This window comes from Micromys minutus (genome assembly GCF_963924665.1).
Source record: "Micromys minutus genome assembly, chromosome: 1".
Taxonomy (NCBI): Eukaryota; Metazoa; Chordata; class Mammalia; order Rodentia; family Muridae; genus Micromys; species Micromys minutus.
Window position 1 is genome coordinate 101527496 of NC_137969.1, and position 19398 is coordinate 101546893.

A 19398-nucleotide genomic window follows, 5' to 3' on the forward strand; every position below is an offset into this window, starting at 1 on the left:
CATGGAGAAACTCTATCCTTAACCCTGTTTCAAGGGGCCTTCCCGTCTCTGAGTAGAAAAGTAGGGGGAATGGGAGAAGGTAGGTGGAAAGGTGAGATTGGAAGGAGTGAAGGGAGGGGAGTATAATTGGGATGGAGAGTGAATAAATAAATAAATGGGAAAAAAAACCAAAAAAAAAAAAAAATTCCCTTGGATGTTGTACTGGTCACTAAACTGCCAAGGCCATACAACCTAAGGTCACCTTGGAAGAGAGTCTGCATAAGAATTATCTAGATCAGATTGGTCTTTGAGTGGTCATCTTGATTATTAGTTGAGGAAAGAAAATCCAGCCCATTGTGGGTGGCACCATTCCCTAGGTAGGGTCCCTGAGCAATATAAGAGAAAGTTAGCTGAGAGCAATCAGAAAGTTGCTTCTGGCATTTTATTACAGTAACAGCACAGGGGTGGGGATAAGCCTTGAGTTTAGCTTGCCATGATGTAACATTTAAGATTCTGAGTATCCTAAAAGAATTGAAGCTCTAGTTACCCGAAAGTGTGTCAACATGGGTTATGGCAGCACTGTTAAGAGTCAAAAATAGGAAAGCATGTTTATCAGCTGCCAAGTGGGTAACAAAACGTCGTGTGTCCTTATGAACGGACTATTCTCGGCCATAAGAAGGGATGAAAACCAATATATTAAGGCCCCATCTTTCCTCAACAAGACGTTAAGTGGCACTCGGAGAGAAAAAACTTTTGTGAATGCTACTGAAACTTTTAATTCCTGCAGAAGGACATTCCATAGCCTCTGCGAGACAGGCATCGGCATAATCTTGTCTTCATGGCCATCCAAGGGAGGTTTTTTTCCTCCTGTCCCAAAGGAAATTGTCTCTGAAGCTGAGCAAACAAACAGGTTTCTATTTAGAACAGTTTTATCTATGATTACAAAACATGTTAACATTTTCTTCTCCATATCAAAAACACACTAAAACACAATGAACCTTGAAATAGCATGCTCTCTCTCTCTCTCTCTCTCTCTCTCTCTCTCTCTCTCTGTGTGTGTGTGTGTGTGTGTGTGTGTGTGTGTGCAGCCAGAAGAGGGCATTGAATATCTTGGAGTTGAAGTTAAGAGATGGTTTGAACTGCCTGTCTTGGGTAGTGGATGATGGGATCTGAGCTCAGTTCCTTGCAGGGGGAGGGGGAAGCAAGGGCTCTTTATTGAATCGTCACCCCAGCTTCTGTACTGTGTAGCCACAGTCTGCATTCTGTGCAATGCTATGTCTATTAAATGCCCAAAGCAGATCCATTTAAACAGAAAGTATTTCAGGGCCTGCTTAGGGGAGGGGCTAAGCAGGAGGTTTATGGAGATTGACTACTGCTGGCTGTATAGGGTTTTTTTTCAGAGAAAAAGATGAGAATGTCTTTATTAGCATTTAGTGTTGGCTGCACAGCCCTGTCTTCAGGTTACAAAGCATTTGAGTAGCACACAAAATGAGTGAATTATTCACTGGCTTCTATCTGAATGGTAACAATGTTTCAAAGAAAATAGTAGGGAGCCCCAGGACGTGAGAAAATCCACCAGTTCATTGCTCCAGGTTTGAGACCCTGCGCCTTTCTTGTTAGACATTTCCAAAAACACTAGCCTTCCTGGATACTACATGCTTCCTGTCTCAAGTTGGCTCACCTGACTCAGTCCTTCCCCAGTGTCCTTGGTATTAAGGAACATTGGCATCTCTGAGTGCCCGCTTGCTGTGGGTGTGAGTCCCCAGAATGCTCATTGAGGCATCTGGGGACTGAAGCTTCTGTACCTTGTGGTGGTGTGGCTGGGAAAGGTAGAAATGTTGCCAACTGAGCCCCAGAAGAGGAGACAGAGTCTTGTGCAGTGTCAGAGTCACTGAGGTATTTTTCAGACGGCAGTATGACTTTGACGTGCATGAGCTGTGTAGGGGATGGCCTCGCCATGTACAGGACAGAAGCGAAATGCTTGGATGCTGCAAGGTACTCCCATGTGCCCTGACAGCCTGCTTATGGTAAGACAAGTCAGCCTCAACAGTCAAGAGGACCCATCCACAGCAACTCAGAGCCACTAGTCTGCCAGATGTGAAGGCTGGGCAATGACACCATGCGTCATTTGGGGAGACATTCACAGCTATAAAGTTTCCATGCTACTTTTGAAGAGTGAAAGAGTGGTTTGTGTAGCCTCCAGCCATTTTCAGAATATCTATTCCTGCTTTTTAAAAAAATGTTTGTATTTGCAATATTTAATTAAATTTCATTTCACGGTTTAGAGATTTTCTTGATGTGACTTGTCATCATGCAAAAATGATCAGCCCCACGTGTATCCGAGCAGAACTATGCAAACGTTTTGAGTAAATGATCATTTCTTCTGCCAGGAGCAGCTATTTCCCTGGGAGCCAATAGGACTGGATTATCCAAGCAAACTGGAAAGATGCCAACTGCTAGTAGGCACAGAGAGACTGACAGCTTCTAAGTGTGCCTAGTATCAAGCAATCAACATCATTTTGAAACAGAAGAAAGCAACAAACCCTAGAAACCTTAAAACCGGTAGGCAAGCCTAGTCATCAGCAGGGCTGGACCAACACGCATCCTACCGCCCTGTGAACTGTCTTCAGCATAGAGACAAAGTTTAATTTCCAGGCTCCAAAACAGTCCATGTTTGTTCCTTTCCTTTTGGAACATACTTTCCTACATAAACAGTTAAAAAAAAAGACAATGTTTCTGGCGGGCCCACTAGTGAGCTCATTTTCGATCTGTTGTGTATCAAGACACACACCTGGGAAGGAAAGTATAGAAAGTAAAACCATGTGGGTGATTCAAATGTAAAACCCATACAAACATAAAGAAAAATGAACGATTATCTCTAAGGTTCATCCTGTAGAAATCTCTGAAGGATTTATGGAATTCCAGCATCCTTCTAGACTATGACCCTGTCTTGATTTGCATGCGACCTTCAGGGGTAGCAGAGACAACCTCAAGAGGCAGGGTGGCAGTTCAGCTAAGTTTTGGGAGTCTGACCTGAAGTGGTTTATTTTAGGCAGCGTTAAGCCCAGCTCAATTCGGTGAAAATTATTCTGGTGATGCTTAAATCAACCCGTCTTGCACCACAAAGCATACATCAGTCTCCTCGAGGAAGAAATCAGACATGACAACATCACAGCTCTTTGTAAAGTCCATAAAGATGAGCTCTCTAAAGCGACTGAGAAAAACACATTTACAATAAGGGCCTGGGAGATCTGGGTGCCAGAAGTCTTCAGCCAAACAGCACAAAAAGTCACCGGGCGACAAACTGTACCTTTTCCAGCCTTCTAGACAAATAGCAGGTTTTGCATTCCTTCCCTTGAAAAAAAAAAAAAACATTGTGTGCTTAACATTCTCGAATCACCTAATGCAGTGGTTTTCAACCTGTAGGTGGAGAGTCCCCTTTCATAGGAGTGGCCTAAGACCATTGGAAAATACGAATATTTACATTACGATTCACAATGGTAACAAAATTACAGTTATGAAATAGCAACAGAAATAATTTTATGGTTGGAGGTCACCACAACCTAAGGGACCGTATTAATGGGTCACAGCATCACGAAGGCTGAGAACTACTGCCCTAGTACATGTTGGTGAGTGCAAAGACCTCTGTGCCCCCTATAGGTGGTCCCTAAAGCCAAGCTTTGTAGTTCCTTCATCATTGAAACTTTTTTTCTTGGTGGAGTGGAGCATTAAGTCCCAGGAAGTTCCTGAAACTTACAAGGTTTACAAGGCCTCTTCCCAAGGTTATACAAATGGTAACAGTTACCAGGGGGAAGAGAATCTCTCTCCCTTGAGCAGAGCTGCTTGAGAGCCCATCAAGAAATAAGTCCTCACCCATGTTGGTACTGGCACCTGGGTGACACAGTTGAGCCTTTAAATATCATTTTTTCTGTAAGGAAGCCCAATGAACATTGGTCCACCAATTTGGATCTATCCTCCGGATCTTATTTAGGACGAGAAGATGTTTGTTTGTGTTGCTTCTGGGAAGGTCATATTGTTACAAAACTAGAAAGCTGACCTTAGGAAGCTACAAGAGGAAGTAGGAAAGTGGGGGAATAAGAGGGAAAGCCACTGAAGAATGTGCCACGGAGTTGTTACTGTGATGAGGCAGTGCCCAGGGTTTCACCCAGTCAGGCCTGCATTTGAGAGAGTCCTACCATGGGTAGGGCAGCCTGAGTGATGATCACTGAGTCCCCTTTCTGTAATAAACTCCATCCTGAAGGTGCTGACCACGCTGTACTGTCAGCTTGCCCTACTCACAGGACCAGTGTTTTCCACCAACCAGAGCAAGTCTCAGCAGCAGCATACAGCATTCGAGCAGAAAACCCAACTGTTCCTTCAATCGGCAACCTCTCCTAACCCTCATCTTCTAATATGGACATTTTATATCCAAGTGTTCCAGCTGTTACTATCCTGGAACCCTATAGGAGCACCGTTTTGTAGCTTCTACGGGTGTTGGCCTGTATTCTGACAGATGCAGGTTCTTTTCACATACATGTTTCCAGTTGCCCCCGCCCCAAGTCCTAGATATCTTGGTTATATTTGCTACCCCTGTCTTCTCCTGGGGTGCCATGTATTTAGTAGGCAGCCTTTCCCCTGGATCTGTTGACTTGAACAGGTTCTCCTGAAAGGCTCCTCCAAGGTTTTTGTAATTATACCATTTGGCTCTTTTTTTTTTTTTTTTTTTAAGTCAATTTATTGAAACAGTTGACTTAGGCATCTGCAATGGTGACTTCAACCTCCTGGCTCAATCCTAATGGAAATAATGTTTAACAGTCTCGGAAGGGCTGTGTGCTCAATGAATCGCTTGTGGATCCTCATTTGGAAACGATCTGATCCTATGTCTTGGAGCCTTCACCAAGAGGTGTTTTTCTGGTAGCGATTCTCAGTGTCTTGGTACGCATGCACACCAGTCCTCTTACTTTCAGACTTTTCCTTTGCGCCTCTGATCAAGTCCACATACCTCCTCCTTGCGGCTGGTGAGCGTGGTTCGAATTCAATGAATCACAGCTTCAACCTTTCCATGGCTGGGGCGCGGCTTCCTGACCGACTTGTTCCTGCGCAGGAGCGGGCACTGGTGAGTCAAGTCAGAGCAGACTGAACAGGGCTCTGCAGCACGCACCACCATCACCACGTTTCAGAAAGAATCTGGGTGCTTTTTATCACTTACAAAAGGAGTAGCATTACATGTGTCCGGTCCAGAGACACTAGAGACAAATGGCGAGCTGCGGTGCCTGTTAGCATACCAAAAAAAGCACATGCTGGCTTCCAGGATCTCTCTCGGCATTGGACGTCTTGGTTACAGAGTCCGTGCCGGCTCCTCTCATCCTGCCGACCACCCTAGATTTCTCCAGCTCAAAGGTTTCCCTCCTTCCAGCATCTCATTCCTATACGACCCTCTCATGTTGGCCATGGACTCGCTTGGCTCTCTCCCTTTTGTTCTCTCTTCTCTGTCACTGTGCCCCCTCCCCTCTCCTCTCATGGCCTGGTCCAGTCTGCTGGCCATGTTTAGTCTACAGTTTTCTCTCCTTGCTCTGGACTCTCTCAGATGCCTCTAACTGCACTCTGTTATAGCTACAATAAATACATTCACTGTGGCTCTGCACACAGTTAGCTTCGGGTGTAAATTTGACATACATGGGAAGAGGGTATCTCTACTGAGGAATTGTCATCATCAGACTGGCCTGTGGGTATGTTCATGAGACAGGACAATTTCCTTTTTATTTTAATTTGGGGGCTTTTGCCTGCACATGCCTGCCTGCCACTAAAGGAGGCCAGACTGGCACTTGTGAGCTGGTAGCTGGTATGTAATGAGTCCTTATCTCAGATGGGGACAGAAATGATTTGTATATTTAATGATAAAGTATAGTTTCATTTTGATATGATATACAATCACAGCTACAAAAAAAATCATGGTGTAAGTATAAATTTATCTACACGAATTGAGGGTTAAGAGTGTGTAATTTTGTGTAACAAGGTCTGGTAGTAGCATGTGTTTTGTAAGAGCACATTAAATAGTCATGTGAATAAAGTCAGCTGTCTTTTATACTTACTGAATTATATGTATTTCCTCGTCTTTTTAATGTATGGATTTTATTTGGTTAACTTATTTTGTAAAATAATTCTGTGATGAAAGTAAAAGAGCTAGGGACTGGAGAGATGGCTCAGCAGTTAAGGGCACTGGCTGCTTTTCCAGAGGACCCAGGTTCAATTCCCAGCAGCCACATGTCAGCTCACAACCATAGCTTATAGGGGATCTAACACCCTCCTCTGGGCTCTGAAGTATCAGGCATGCAAGTGGTGCACAGAAATGCACACAGGCAAAATTGTGATACACACAAAAACTTAAATATGTATATATATGAGGTCTAAGGACAGGTGACTGACAGGAAATAGATTTGGCTCGTGTGGAATTGACACCTGTGACATAAAATGTTTGAACTTTCATTAGAAAATAAGTTGAGAATATCTGTGCTAACTGATCAGATGGTTTTGAAAAAAAATAAACTAATAATCAATAAACACATAAAAATATGCTTACCTTATTAGCCAGAAGAAATTTATTGTTGTTTTAAAGAGAGGTGGGGGTACAGTGAGGGCCCCTCGGAACAGGAATCACTGTGGTACTTTGGAAAGCAATTTGGCAGTCACTACTAAAGAATCAAACTATGCACACCCTTTGGCCTCTTCTCAGACGCTGGCCTCCAGAAATAGAAGGACCCGTCTTTGAAGGTGCCTGTACACATGTGACTGGAAAGGGACTGCAGGACCCGTGCACAGCAGTCTCCAGGGAGACCTACACAGGATGAGTCTAGCTTTGAGAAACAGAGACTGATACTATAACACATTGTGGCTTAATGGTTGCCTCTGGCGACACTCTTTTCAATACTGGGACCTCACAGGACTCCTTTCAGATAGCCTGTTCTTTCCCCCTGTCATGGAGAACCTGAAGTCTAGAATCTGTAGGACCAGACCCTTCACGTACTCCAGCAATTGATCCATAGGGTAGATGTTGGAGTGGGGCAACTCAAAGCCTTGGGTCTGGGCCTGAGAGGTTTCTGGGCTGGTCAGCCCACCATCTCTCCTACTCTCCTGCTCTTGGGCTGGCTTACCCACACCCCTGCTACTAGGGTCAGCTCTACCCTGCTGCTCAGGAGTGGTGCTGGTCCTGTTCTGAGTATTGCAGCCAGTGAAGGACAGGACCAGCTCTCCCACTCTCATGACCCCAGGGCCAGCTCTACCACCTGCCATGGATGATAAGGGATGAGGGAGGGTAGTAGGGCATCTAGCCCTTGTTTGCGCCACTGCCCATTAGACAAGAGACACGGCTGCCTCACCTGTAACCTCAGCATCCAGGGTCAGCTCTACCCTGCTGCCCAGGCGCGGTGTAGGGACTGCTCTCCTGAGTGCTGCAGCTGATGAGGGACCAGAACAGCTCTTCTGCCCTCTTGACCCCAGGGCCAGATCTCCCACCTGCCACAGGTGGTGAGTGACAAATAGGGAGGAGGGAGAAGGGAAGAGGGAGGAGGGAAGACAGAGGAGAGTATTTCTCTTGTGTCCACACTACCTCATTGGAGACAAGTGGCAGGGCCAGCTCTCCCATGTTTGTAGCCTTGGGGCCAGCTCACCTGCAACTCCTGCAATGTGTGGGATGCTATCCAGAGTCCTGCCAACTTTCCCAATTTCCATGCCCCCAGAGACTGCTCTCCCATGATACCCAGATAAGGTCACGGCCAGCTCTGCACAGCCCTCAGACATCAACATGTGCCCAGGCAGCAGCCCAGACCAGTAATGTCTGCCTGGCCTTTGGTGGGAGCAGACCCTGCTACTGCAGGGCCACAGATCCAGATGTGACCCTCAGTGTCAGCACAGGTCAGGACTTCATCATGGTGCCAGGTGGAATCACCCCAGGCTCAGTACCCTCAAGTCTCCAGCTCTGCCTGTCTTCACTGTGCCCACATCCTTCTGTTTCTCTTTCTCTCCCATTCCTCTACCACTTACTTGCTCCCTTAAGTGGTGCCTGGGGTCTCTGAGTGTCTGGGGCCATCTCAGGACTGGACTCAGGAGTGCTATGTCCCACTTGTGCACTATGGTGCTAGACAAGGGTCATCTTGGGCATGGTCTATACCCCATGACCGTGCAGCTTTGGATTGGTGGTCATTTCCAGCCATCTCCCTATCTGGGCACCATGGTACTGATCTGGTGATCATCTTGTGCTCACTCCTGCCCAGCCTGCCTAAGTGGCCCCTTGAAAGGGTTGTTTGTCTCAGGCTTACTTTTGCCCAGGGTCCATGGTCCCAAGCAGGGTTCTTCTACTATCTGGCTTGCTCCCACCTAGCCTGTTTGCCTAGCACCAGACTGGTTGTCATCTCAGGCTAGCTCCCTGTCCATGTCCCCTGGCAACAGATTGGTGGTTCTCAGGCTCTTTTTTGTTTGTTTTTCTGGGAATGTTAGGCTACCAGTCATCCAGATGTTCATAGGTCAGAACACTGAACATAGACTTAACCTCTTTCCTCTGCCACCTACTGACACACATGTGACACAGTAGCCTCACCTGAAATGCCTCTAGGGGCAGCAATGCAGTTTTGATTTACCCATCACAACCCCCTCCAGTTCCACCCAGATTTCCCTCCCCATGTTCTTCTTTCAATTTTATCTTTTTTTCCCTTTTATAACCTACTGAGTCCAGCAAATGATGACCATGTAAACAAGCATGAGCACCATCTACTGGAACACAGTCTGGAATGGTGGTAGCTGTCTTGATCTTGTATGGGTCTTGTTCTAGCAATCAAGCTGCTGTGAGTTCATTAGTGAGACCCTCCTGACATGTCCAGGAAAGCTTTTTTTCTCTAGTCTTCCCCAACCTCTGACTCTTAGAACCTTTCCACCTCCTCTCCTACAGAGTTCTCTTAGCTTTGTGTGGGGAGAGCTGTGATATCAATGGTCCATTTATAAGCAGAGAACTTCATGGGAAAACAATTAGTATATCTGGGTGAGGGTCTTGTAAATACTTGTTTGCTTATTTATATCCTTTCTGAGAGCTTCAGTATTTGATAATACAATTTTGGATGATATCTTAACTACTTTTCTGGTGCTGTGATAAAACACCTGGACTAAAGCAGAGCTGAAGAGAAAGGCTTTATGGGTATAGTCCGTCATGGCAGAGAACTCAGAGCAGCAAGAGCTGGTCACATTGCACAGTCAGGAAGCAGAGAGTGATGAATGCTGGGCTCAGCTTGCCTTGTCCTTTTTTAATCTAGTCCAGAATTCCCAGCCTAGGAAATAGTGCCACCCACAGTGGGTGGTGTCTTCCCACCACCTCAATGAACCCTTTAAAGGCATGCTCGTAGGTCCATCTCTTTAGTGAGGATCTTGTCAAGTTGACAACACTATCACCGACATAAGTGAAGGGGACTTTTTTAAAAATGTGGTAATGTGTTTCTCTGCTAAAGAATGACTAGGCCTAAAAGGTTTTCAAAAGAACTTGTGGTGCATATGTGATGGCTCAGGGGGTAAAGGAGCTTTCTGAATAAGCCTAACATTCCGAGTATGATCCCCAGAACCTCAAGTGGAGAGAAAAAACTGACTCCTGAAAGTTGTCTTCTGAACTCTGTATGTGCTCCCTCTGTATAAGCATGCCTATACTCACACACATGGATCCCATAACAATAAATAAAATAAAAATATTTTAAAGAGAACTAGGGACATCCTTCTTATGGTCTAGCCCAGTGATTCTCCCTGGCCTTCTTCATCCACACACCCTTTCCAACCTTCCAGTTACAGCCAGGGTCCCACATCCACTGCCCTGGCCTGGTCTCTCCTCCCTGCACCATAACCAGTCTTCAAGCTTCTGTCCAGACCCTTCCTTCTTATCCCCCAACCTAGAGGCTGCTCCCAAGCTACATCCAACCCTTTCATCCAGCAAGATCTACCCCCATATTCCAGGTATGGAACAGGAGACAGACGCATTCTCCATCCCAGATCAGCTCTGTTCTCAATCTCAAAAGACACAGATTGACCGAATGGATCAAGAAAAAAAAAAAAAAAAACTACTTATCTGTTGTCTACAAGAAACACAACTTGGCTTGAAAGATAGGTACTGCCTTAGAGTAGAGTATGGACAAAGGTGCTCCAATCAAATGGGACCAGGAACCAAGCAGGCATTGCTACCCTTATATCCAACAAAATAGACCTTAAACCGAAATCAGTCAGAATAGATAAAGAGGAAAACTTCATTCTAGTCAAGGGAACACTAGCCAAGAAGGCATCCTTCTCTTAAACACATAGGTACCAAACTCTCTTGCACACAATTCCAAAAAAAATAAAATGCATTAATGGATTTAACGTCTATTAGATTGAACTTCAGTCCATTAACAGAGGATGATTTCAGTACCCCACTTTCTCCAATAGACAGGTCATCTGGACAAAAAAAAAGCTGATAAACATTAGCGTTAACTGGCATCATATAGCAAATGACTTAACATTTAATACAGGCTGTTTTATCCAAACAACAAAGAATACACAATCTACTCAGCAGCATATGGAGACATTCTAAAATAGATCACTTTCTGGGACATAAATTGTTACAAATTCAAAAAGACCGATACAACCCATCGTATCTTATCTGACTACAATGTAATAAAAAAGACAGCAAACACATTTCTAGCAAATACAGAAACTCAAGGAGATTAAGAAGCTCATTACCGAATGATGAATGGGTCAAAAAAAAAAAAAAAAAAAAAAAAAAAAAACCAACTTTTTGTAGCAATAGGAAATAATTTGTAGCAATTAGGGAAATTTGAATCAAAACAATTTTGAGGTTTTATGTTACCTCAGTCAGAATGGGGACCATCATTAAAGCAACCATCACCAAAGGGTGTAGAGAGTGAGAGGGGAGGGGCAGGGAACCTTCATCCACATCTGATAGGATTTCAAAATGCTATAACAACTCTAGAAATCTGTGTGGAGAAGTCCCAGAAAGTTAGCCCTATCACATGACCTAGCTATACCTCTCGTTGGCGTACCCCCACAGGTCTGGACTCCACAGATACTTGCTCAGCCATGTTCACTGATGCTCTATTCACAGTAGCTAAGAGATGGAAACAACCCAAATGCCCTTTAATCAATGAATGGATATCAAAAGTGAGGTATATATGAGCTACAGAACATAAAGAACAATAAACTTTGCAGGCAAATGGATGGGGCAAGATTGCTGGATCATACCGAATGAGGTAACCCAGACCCAGAAAGTCAGACATCCCATGTATCTATCTCCAGAGAAAGGAACCTCCCTTGAGAAAATGCTTCCATGAGATCCAGCTGTAAGGCATTTTCTCAACTAGTGATCAAGGGGGGAGGGCCCAGCCCATTGTGGGTGGTGCCATTCCTGGGATAGTAGACCTGGATTCTATAAGAAAGCAGGCTGAGCAAGCCAGGGGAAGCAAGCCAGTAACATCCCTCCATGGCCTTTACATCAGCTCCTGCTTCCTGACCTGCTTAAGTTCTAGTCCTGACTTCCTTTAGTGATGAACAGCATGTGGAAGTGTAAGCTGAATAAACCCTTTCCTCCCCAACTTACTTCTTAGTCATGATGCTTTGTACAGGAATACAAACCCTGCTAAGACAGTTGAAGACAAGAGAGTGGGGAAGGTTCTAAGATCCAGAAGATCAGGAAGTTTGCTGAGGGACTGTGTCTCTCTCCTACTAATATCAGAAGCTACATCCATAAATTCTCACTAACATGACTGTCTAAACATGAGCTGAGCAAGGACAACAACAGGAGACATGCCAAAGTGGACAAGGAAAGCCCAAGGGGCCTCAACTCTACACAGATTGAATAAGCAATTCTGAGAGTGGGAGAAACATTCTTCTCCCAGGAAAATCACACCAGCTGGTTATCCAATACCAAACTGTCAGCCTTAAAAATACACATACATGCAGCATTATACAGACTGGGGGGGGGGTTGTTTTTAGGAATGGATGTGTATACACATATGCATGTAACAACAGTTAAGTAAAACAGAAACAGGAATTTGGAAGAAAGCAGGGATTCCATGGGAAGGTTTAGACGGGAAAGAATGGGAAAGGTGTATGCTTTTTTACATATTGAGTCCATTCATGTCTAATGAATTACTTTCTCTTTTGAAAACATTGGTCCCAACATTCATAAGCTGATCATGTTTTGCGCTTGAGTCTAAAGTTTGTTCTCTACAAGTGCTTTACATGAACTTACATGTTAATGAAGTCTCACCTTTGAGAGTTAAAGCCTTAGCATGTCAGAGCCAACCTCTCCTTGTCTCAAGAGAAACTTAAACTTAGTCACTGCTTCTTGGAAAAAAAAATCAGTGCTTGTCTGCAGCCTGAGAGGACCTTCAGGACAAACACACACACACACACACACATACACACACACACATACACACACACTCCACATCATATATACTCCAAACACCCACACTATATAATACATATACTGCACCACACATACACCACACACACACATATACATACCATCACATCATACATACTTCACACACACCTAGTACATCATACACACATCACACACACCTAGTACATCATACATACGTCACACATACATACCATACACACACATGTAGCCACATCATACATACATCACACATATACCACACACACACCACACCACATCATACATACAGCACACACAGAACACATATACCATACCACATCATATGTACAGCACACACACACTGTCTCTCTCTCTCTCTCTCTCTCTCACACACACACACACACACACAGAGAGACACACACACACTGCACCTGTCAGGCACTGAGGGACTCTAAAGACAAATGAAGTTCCTTCTTCAGGTATTTCACTGAAGCCTGGGAAAAGTAACAATCAAGAACTTCAACTGTTCCATCTGAAAAGCTGAGCCATGTGAGCTTATCTTTTGGGGGTCTGTCCCATGCTCAGTGGTACAGGGTAACCTGTTGGGTGGGGCAAACCCACTACCACAAGCTAGGCTGGAGGCCTGTCCCGTGAAAATCCAATAAAAACCAAAATCTGTACTGGAGTTCCCTGTTGAAAACTCTGCTCACCTTCTTTGCAATCCACCCACTGTGGTCACCGTCACAACTCCCACCAGCCTGACAAATTTAAAACTTCAGAAACTTGTAATTTCACAATCATATTTATCACAGTAATTTATCTCAGTAAATTTACATTCCATAAAATGTCCACACAATAAACTCAGAACCAATTGATATGATACAATCTGCCCACCTAGATAAGACAAATTGTTTTATAATAATCCATCCCTTATCAGATATTCATAGAGGATTTTCAGCTTGAGAGTGAGTGGAAGGGTTGGTTTGGCAGCCGAGGGGCTGGTGTTTCTCATTGGTGGGTGCTAGGGCTGGTGTGAGGCCCGAAGGAAGTGTGGAGAATGGTTGTGGTGATACTTCCAGATGGTGCAAGATGGTGCTTCGGACTCGGGCCAAATCTTGTGACTGGCCCCTGCCTTCCTCTCACTCCTGAATACAGCCACGTCATTCCTTTAAGCTGCACAGGCGCACCCATGACATGAGATCAGGACAGATGACGAGGACCTATGAGCTGCAGCCATGCAACATGGACTGAAGAGGTAAAGTTGAGAGAGGATAAAAGGGACTGTGCTTGGGGGCAGAGAGATACTTTCATTTGCATGCTATAAGGTTCCCGAATAAACCACTTTGAGAAGAACACTGTGTTGTCACTCCTTTTCTGCTGTTCAAGGATGGTAGCAACAAGTGGTGGCCCGTACAGGGACCCATTCAGAACACATCGAGGTCAGGGTGACTAGTCGGTAAGTTTCCAGGTAAGTGGGACTATCAAGGTTCTCGACTTGAGACTATAAGCCTCCCCAGTAGAGGGGAGGAGGAAGGCTCTTGGTTTGAGACAATAAGGTTCCCGGTGTAGGGACAAGTTGCACCAAGCACAATGGGAAACACAACATCGGCTCAGACTGTTCGCCAAGCCCTTAAAGATCTGCTACTGCCAGTGTGGAAATTAGTAAAGAATTGCATAGGGGATGAGGAAAAGTGTAGTGCAGAGTTAAAGAAGGGGAATGAGGCATTGAATCAGGTTAGGGAGGAGCGATCTCAGAATTCAGAAGCTGGAGAAGATTCTAGCAAGGGAGACATGTCAGAAGACAATCTAGAGAGCATCGCCGATAGCCTAGAGAGAGTGAAAGTAAGAGTAGAGCCATCGACTCCGGGGCCACCTCATCCGCCTCCATATGCTCTGGCTGGAGCAGAGGGGCATAGTCTACACCCGGAAACCTGGAGGGAGCTACGAGCCCAATGTTTCCCTGTATTTCAGGATGCACAGGGCAATCGCTCCCATGAACCATTAGACTGGAAGGTTGTCCAGAAGCTGGCCGAAGGAGTTCGTGCATACGGGGTCAGTGCCGCTTATGTAGTGGCACAGTTAGAATCCTTACACAGCTTCTGCATGACTCCTAGCGACTGGCAAAATCTGGCTCGTGCCTGTCTGACCTCAGTACAGTATTTAGATTGGAAGGCTAATTATATTGGTGCGGCTGATGTCACTGATGCTCCCAGTGGTGAAGACTGAAGATCTGCAATGGGGGGCTCCTATCAGTGTTCCCTAAGCCTTTACCTCTCACGCACTCAGCACAAGTATTCCCTCGATTCTTTGCATGTAATACCTCCTTGCAATTGCCTTTCTTACCCTGGAATGAGGATATTATCCCCCTTGGGGATACAATATTCTCCCTTAAAGGATTGTAATATTTTCAGATGATTACCAATATTTCTCAAAATAGTGATTGCATTCAATTGTATAATCAGTCTGCAGCCTGGTTTGATTTACTCTTTAATGGTTCAACCAAAGCCAATGGCCACCTGGATTCAAGGGGTGTGGCCTGCCATGATTCCCAAAGACAATGATAGTATACCTTCTCAGCCTAGATGGGCTCACTTTTGCAAGAGTTCCCGTGATTCCCTTACTCCTTGGACAGGATGCCAGGCCAGGAAGGTGACCTGGGCTGTGAAGAAGTATTTTAAATTTTCTCCCTATATTAGTACCAGTCATAACAGATCATTTTCATGATATAATTGGACATATAAAAATCCTGCTCAGGCTGCTGCCAGCAATCCTTTTAATGTATGGTTGTTGTGTGGAGTGAAGGGTAGCTGTACATATCTTTCTGCTTTGAGTATGTTGATGAGTGGGTGTTGGGGTAATGCAAGCTTTCATTGGAACAGGTCTGTGGGATTTGAGACCTCTGTTTCTCAATGTGCTGGAGGACAGAATGTTACTTTTAAGACTACGTCTGTTTGCATGTGGCCTCCTTTTTCTTTTCACAACATGCAAAGATTTTATTTATGCAATACAGACCTTTGCTCAAATATTGTCACAGAAATCCATACAGCAATCTACTAGAAAAAGTAGAATTATATGACACCAAAATAACATTGGTTCTTGGTACAAATTACTAATCAAAAACAAGGTAGAGAGGGTTTCATAACAAACGGGTAAATAAGGTGGATGCTGCTTACATAGTGCCTGTTCGCTTCTGATCTCGGGCCAGGACTGTGGGCTAGTGGTCACAGGGTGGTCTCACTGGCTCTGCCTCTTAGCAGGGCACTGGTGACCTTGGGCAGGCTTTGGTACTTACAAAGATTGTGAGCCCAAGAGCGTTTCCATCATTTCACCCTGTGCCATGAGGATGACAGATCAGGAAAAGCAGTGAGTGTTTGTGATTGCTATAAGTTAGAACTTTGTTGTTTAACACATGGTAAAATTGAGTAGCTCCCCCAAATCATCATTTTCTAGGTCTAACACATGCTTGAAGAAGAAGAATATAGAAATAATTCACTGAGTTGTTTTAAATTGCATATCATAATGTAAACATTACTATTAAAACCCTAGAAATGTCACCACTGAAGAAGCACAATTGTCTAGAAAAATACAGGACCCAGTACAGAATAAATTCCCCTATCCCAGTATTTAAACCCATTTCCCTATTGCTAAAATCATATTTCTTAAGATTATAGATAAGTGGGAAATGGTTTTTCACAAATACAAGAATTAGCGGGATTATTTGTTCATGTGGCCTCCTTTTGTGTTTATAATTTATAATGGTAGTTATGAGGATAGGATTTTGAATTGTAGTAATGATAATTGTTTTTATAGCATGTGTTGGAATGCATCCACGCATCATTTGGCTGTGGAGACTAGAATGCCATGCTTTCTTCCCTGGCCTGTACAGGCCCCCTCAGCTATGACCTTATTCAGGACTAAAAGGGATTTTGGCATCACTGCCACCATTGTGACAGCTATTGCAGTGTTAGCTGCCGTGGCTACCACAGCAGCCATATCCCTCACTACTGTGGTACAAACTGCAGCCGCAGTTAATAACTTGTCTGTGGGCACTGCAGAGGCCCTTGATATTCAGGATAACATTAATAGTCAACTGAAAGCAGGGGTCTTGCTCCTGAATCAGAGGGTCGATTTGCTACAGGAACAGGCTGATATTATGATGGAATTAATACAGTTGAGGTGTGAGTGGAAATATTCTGGATTGTGTGTCACCTCCATACCTTTCTTGAATGCTAGCCATACTGCACAGCTGTCCCATAATATATCTCCGTATCTTACAGGAAATTGGTCTCAAAATTTTGATGGTCTAGTTCGAGAACTTCAGCACTCTATCGTCCATATCATTTTCACTGACGTTGATGTGTCCTTAGCTGGAGGATTGGCTGATTGAATCACCACCGCTGCCTCAAGGCTGAATGAATTGGCTGGACTTGCTGGATTAGCCCTTTGTTTGGTCCTCATAAGCGCCCTGGCATTCTGGTGCATGTGCTGTATATAATTTTGGCAGCGCAGAACTCAATCCTTAATGATACAGGCTTTTGCAGCAGTGGAGACTGGACAGTCTCCTCAAGTGTGGCTTGGCATGCTAGAGAAGTAGTCAGTGACAGGTACAACTCTCCCTGGGTGTGCCACCAACCTAAGACAGAAATTAAATCTATGCTGTTTGTCTCCTGATGATGGGTAAGGGGCATTGCTGCAGGGGGCAACCTAAGACAGACATTCTCTCTGCCAATAAATAAAGAAGGGGGAGATGTGGAGAGCAGGTGTGGCGATAATTCCAGATGGCGCAAGATGACGCTTGGGACTCCAGCCAAGTCTTGTGACTTTCTCCTGAAAGTCTTTCCTCCCACTCCCGAAAACAGCCACGTCATTCCTTTAAGCTCCACAGGCGCACCCATGATGCAAGATCAGGCCAGATGATGCGGACCTATGAACTGCAGCCACGCAACATGGACTGAGGAGGTGGAGTTGAGAGAGGATAAAAGGGACTGTGCTTGGGGGCAGAGAGATACTTTCACTTGCATGCTGTAAGGTTCCTGAATAAACCGTTTTGAGAAAAACGCTGTGTAGTCGCTCCTTTTCTGCTGGTCGGGGACAGTAGCGACAAGGAAGCACCATGATTTCGGCTGAAAAATTGCTGGATGAGTTAATTGGCCGGGAACAAAACATCACCCCAAATGAGAAGCACAGCAACCTGTGGTGAGACCATGAGAGTGTTTGTGAATATTATCTCTGTGGTTTTTACCCTGCGGAAATGTTCATAAATACCTGTTCTGATCTTGGTCCATGTGAAAAAATTCATGATGAAAATCTAAGAAAATAGTATGAGAAGAGTTCCCATTTAGTGAAAGTTGGCTATGAGAGAGATTTTTTGCAATACTTATGTAGTTTACTTGCGGAGGTCAAGCATAGAATTAGATGAGGTCATGCTCATTTGGCATTATCTCAAAATCAGCAGTCTTCTTGGGCTGCTGGTCCAACAGACAAAAATAAAGAAAAAATTCAGGTTCTGACAGACAAAAGTTCATGTGCTTCTACAGCAGATTGAAGAGTTAGAATCTGAAGGAAAGGTAGAAGCCCAGGGAATGATGAAATTGGTTGAACAGTTAAAGGAAGAGAGAGAATTGCTAAGATCTACAACCTTGACTCTATGGAAGTTTGTGAAGTGTGTGGAGGCTTTTTGATAGTAGGAGATGCCCAGTCCCTGGCAGATGACCATTTCCTGGTGAAGCAACACATTGGCTATGCCAAAATTAAAGCCACTGTGGAAGAATTAAAAGAAAAGTTAAGAAAAATAACAGAGGAACCTGATCGGGATGACTGTCTCAACAAAGAGAAGCAAGAAAGAGAGGAAAGGGGAAAAGAACAGAAGAGAGAAGGGAAAAATAGGAAAGAAAAGAAAGGAAAAGATGAACAAAAGAGGAAGAAAGAGAAAACAAAGAGCTCATGACAGAGAAAGGAGGAGAAGATGTTCACAGAGTAGATACTCAAGCCAAACTTCTGACCAGAGATGCAGCAGGTCTCAGGACAACAAAAGATCATGGAGTAGAGACAGAAGAAGAAGCACAAGTAGAGATCAACGAAGAAGCAGAAGCCATGACAGATCAGAAAGAAAACATAGATCTCACAGTCAGGATCGAAGATGGTCAAAAAGCCAAGATCAAAAGTCATATAAACACAGGAGCAAAAATCGAGACAGAGAACAAGATATAATGTCCAAGGAGAAAGAAAAGAAGGAATCTGATGATAAAAAGAGTAGCGTGAAGTCCAGTAGTCGAGAAAAACAAAGTGAAGACACAAACGCTGAATCAAAAGAAATGACGCTAAAAATAAGGTCAATGGGACCACTGAAGACATTAAATCTGAGGGTGACATGGTCCAATTAAAACTGATCTGATAAGACCTCAGATCAGATTAAACTACTGTTGAAGAGTTTTTGAAGAATATTAAAAATGGAATAAAGTGAAGATCAACATTAAAATGAGGTGAAAGGAAGCTATAGTGGCATAGAAAAAAGTATAAAGCTCAGTTAATTATTTGCTTTAAAAATTATTATTAAAAATTAGTTCAGGACTGTTATGACCTACCAGATTTCAGAACATGTGTTAATAGCACATATGCCACTTTGAAAACTTAGGTCCTGTACCATATTTTTTCTTTAAGACTTTTTAATTATTAAATATTACCTAAACATGTGGCTTGCTCAATGTTTACTGGCAAGTTTTCAGTCTTGGACTTTGAAAACAGGATTAAACATTAATATTCATGTGAAGCAGACTGGGATTCCATTTTTACATTTCTGCTACACCCAGCCTTTGGATTTAGAAGAGAAAATAAAGTATCTCTTATTTTCTGTTACAAAGTTGATTGTCTGTGTCATTGAAAGGCTTTTCTGTTGCTCTTTTTCTAAAGTGACTGACATCAAACTAAAAAAAAAAAAATTCACAGCTACCTGTGGCTAGTTGAAGCCACTTGGAGATTGGTCTTCTTCATCTTCTATCATCTTGCCTCTCTCC

General features: G+C 43.9%; 1 pseudogene across 1 annotated transcript; it reads left to right on the forward strand.

Annotated features, from left to right (window-relative positions):
- Positions 1-17498: 17498 nt before the first annotated feature.
- Positions 17499-18779, forward strand: LOC308436757 (luc7-like protein 3; annotated as a pseudogene). Its single transcript has one exon. The product of its transcript is annotated as a luc7-like protein 3 (transcript).
- The last annotated feature ends 619 nt before the right edge of the window (positions 18780-19398 follow it).